The following is a 4,083-nucleotide window of genomic DNA, read 5'->3' as shown; positions in this document are numbered from 1 at the left end:
AAGATATTTGAACTAAGCCTGTAATATGGATGCCATGGGGAGAACGACTCCTCTATTACTGCGGAAATGCTTTTAGTATAAAGCAAAACTTTACGTTTATATGATCTTATGAGGTGCATAGGGAGGCTCCTCATCATAAATATGGAGTTCGTTAGAAATTTCAGGGTATTTTAGAGCGGTCTTTATGTGTATCTATAGTTATAGATATTTTATTTATTTTGATATTCATTTATTAATTATTCTTCATTATTTTTGTTTTTTGTAATGGGACGGTGGCTGTTTTTTTTCAATAAATACCATATTGTGTGCATACCTGCACAAAGGGGGAACAGGGGACTGGCTGTATTTCCGAGGATCAACATTTTCCCAGCGAATCATCCCCTAAAAATATGAGAATTTCATTTTGACATGAAAATGTTTTTGTTCATGAAAATTATTTTGATCATGAAATTAATTTTGACACTTCAAATTTCTCTTGAAAATTTTAAAGGGTCATGTCTCATCGACGATTTTCATTTTGAATCATTGTTGTTTAAAAGTCAGACTTTATCTTAAGGTGCAAAGCCAGTTCGGGTGGGAGCTCCCCTCATGTTTATGTTACACCAAATGTAATATCAAAAATGAACAGAAATTAACTAAAACGAAAGTTTTTTGAAAATAAGTAAAGAGTGACATTCAGCCTTAAAACCAAATTGTTTGTTGTTTTCAGTCATTTTCCGCCATGTTTTTTTTTTCAAATAAAAAAGAAACTGAATAAAAATAATGTCTAAATAAAATAGCGCCTATATAAAAGTGCCCTTAGCTTAAAATCCAGTAGAACCTGACTTGTTTTCAGTATATCTATTTAATATCTATTTTAGTTTCTGCTGAAAAAAACACTAATATATACATGCAATTTTCAATTTTTAAATCAGTACTTATGAAGTTGGCTTTATATTTCTTAAGATTCTTTTTTAATTTTCTAAAAAAAGGAAATGAAAACTGCCAATAATTTAGTAATTTAATAATTAAATAAGAATAATAATAACTGAATAATGTTTTAATTTTATTAAAATAATAATTCAAATAGCGATAAAGACTCTTGCGATATTTCTTTGACTTTTCCAGAAATTTACCTTACACAACCCTTTGAAAGGGTCAAAGGAGGGATTAGTACCCCCCCCCTTCACATACAAAGAGGTCCTTGGATATGACAGCTCCTAGTAATGACCTCTAAATAAAGAGTAACCCTTGTAAATAGAATCCAAACTTGTCAGTGGAAAACGTAACAAGTTTTGATTACAATACATGCAAAAAATAAAGCTATTATTCATGCTGATTCCTAAAATGAAAATGTGTTAAATCTTAAGCTGTTCATTAAAATAGATCAAACATGAAAATTTGTGTGATTTTAAAATAGAAATACGAAATCAAAATATTTTGAATTTTGAAATGGAAAACAGGAAATAGGATTGCAGAAATAGAAATAGAAATAGGATTGCAGAAATAGGAAGTGAAAACTACCAATAAGCTAGTAATTGGACAATTAAATAGCAATAATAATAATTAAAGCCATTTTTATTTTAAATAATAATTCAAATAGTGATGAAGGCTTTTGCGATATTCTCCCTGAATTTTCCAGATGTTTCTCTAAAAAAAAAAAACTCTAAAAAAAAGGGTTGAAGGAGGAATTAGTAAACCCACCCCCCTTTACATTCAAGATATTCTTTGATTCGACAGTTCCTATTAATATCCTCCAAGTAAAGAGCGACCCTAGTCAATAGAAACTAAAATTTGTCAATAGAAAACCTTAACAAGTTTTGATTACAATTTATGCAAAAATAAATCTATTATTCAGGCTGATTCCTAATATGCAAAATGTATTTATTCTTAAGCTGTTCACCAAAATTTATCAACACATGAAAATTTGTGTGATTTTAGAAAATTTAAATATTTTGGAATGCAAAATAGGAAATAGGATTGCAGAAACAGAAATATGATTTTAGTAATAGTAACGTCTGAATAAAAATAACGTGTGGATAAAAAAATACAATAGCCCGAACATTGTAATTTACAAAGAGATAACTTTTCTCCAGAAAGACGTGTGCTTGTTTTTCTACTTCCACTCGAATGAAGGGACCTGAATTGCAAAAATTGGATATTTCAGATTTTCCAATCGAGAGAATCCGCAATTTTAGTATAATAGCTCATATTGATCATGAAAAGAGCACATTAGCTGATAGACTTCTTGAATTGACGGGTAAGGTTCACTAGTGATTCGAAAAGAAAGTATAGACGTCAAGGCCGTATCCCAGGGGAGGGAGGTTGGTAGTTGGTTTACCCCCTCCACCCGAAATGTGTGTCTGACTCGTAAAAACGTAACAAAAATGAATATAGATAAATTTTTTGAAGCGTTTTTGAAAGTGTTTTAAAACCCCCCTAAAAATCCTTTTGTAACCCACCCCCCAGCCGAAAAAATTCCTGGATATGACCCTGATAGAAGTTTAGTTTAGAGACCCTTCCGATCGTTTTATTTTTTTTAAGTCGAAAGTAGTTGCTGAGAAGTATATGGGTTTTATCTTAATGTTGATATACTGTTCACGGTAGTGAGCAAAGTGTGCTCGCCCTTTGCTCATTGCTCAGTGGGGCCTTGTGTCATTAGCCCCTACTAGTGTCATATTGATAAATATTAGGGGTTGTAGTCTAACGGAATGTTCCACAAATTCCCCTTTAGAATTCCACCGAATCAAATTTTAATATTTGTATATTACTAACAATAATGATAATAACAAGTCAGAGTAGCAGCTGTTTCAGGCTTTACTGAAAATACAATTATAAACATATAATTTCCCTTTAATAAAAATAAACGGTGTGTTCTAAGAAATAGTAGAGTGCGTTTTCTTTCTCCGAGAGTGGAGAGGATTGTGTCCTAGGTATTTTGTTCTTTTTTGGGCATCTGGGTAGGTCTTTCCCAGGATATATTTATAGGGACTTTCGCTTCGGAAAAATTATCTCTAATCTCCCTTTCTTGGCTGTTTTGATCCTGTCTAACAATTTTTCAGTAAGACCAGAATGGAAATAGATAAGAAAAAAAAGGATATTTCTTACACGATAAGGCTTGAGACGCTGAAATTAATTCAAGGAAGGTGTGGCCTAAGAAGAGAAGGGGGCTTTTGTGTATCATGGAAAAGTTGGAGCAGATTTTCCAAAGTCAAGTGAAAATGACAATGAAAAATAAAAAAAGAGCCATATAGTTCAATAAAGACTAATGTATACACAATAAAACTGATCTGTATCTGTGGATGCTTGATTTATATAACCTGTCTTAGATTTGAAAAGTTTTTAAAGACGCTGAATTTCAGTTGGAGGGTAGCAAATGGGGGAAGTCGTGTTCCTCTGCCCCATAGAAAATTACGCCCCTGATTCCTCCACGCTTTTGTGGGCTATAGAAAATGAACCCCATTTCTAAGTTGACACGTTTTATAATCTTGTTCTCTCCTATCATTGGCAATAATTTACTTTCTAAGCTTTCTTTTTGGAGAAATTTTCATCCGCAACAAAAGTTACATTTCTCCATCATCTGAGAAAAGTTGCTAAGAGGCCTCTTTTCTTGTTTGTTACATGGAAATTACTTTTAAAAGAAGAATATTATAATATGTTCCCTAAGGGGATGTAATAGGCTTACAGTATCTTATTGCTTAGGTTACTTCTTTTCTTCCTGAACATACTCTTAGTGTCTAAGGAAAGGGGATCAGAATACATCATCTTTATTGTGGGTGGGCTGTTAATGAATACATACAATCTTCGCTAATTTGAACTGAGAATCGATTTCTGTTGAACTTTTCGAGAGTTTAGTACATATATTCTGCAGTTAAAAAAACATGCCATGAAATATGTATGATATTTCACTTTCAAAATATATTTGATATATTTCATTTCCAAAATATATTTGATATATATCATTTCCAAAATATATTTGACATATTTCAAATATATTTGACAGATTCTGGGTATTAGCAAATTTCTGCTAAAAAAAAAAAAAAATGTGCAAAAATAGGGAATTCAGTTTCTAACAAAAAAGACCTCCATATATTACTTTGCAGT

The sequence above is a fragment of the Artemia sp. Qi Xiang Cuo genome, chromosome 5 (genome assembly GCF_049724085.1).
Source record: "Artemia sp. Qi Xiang Cuo chromosome 5, ASM4972408v1, whole genome shotgun sequence".
NCBI lineage: Eukaryota > Metazoa > Arthropoda > Branchiopoda > Anostraca > Artemiidae > Artemia > Artemia sp. Qi Xiang Cuo.
Note: the sequence above shows the minus strand (reverse complement) of the source record.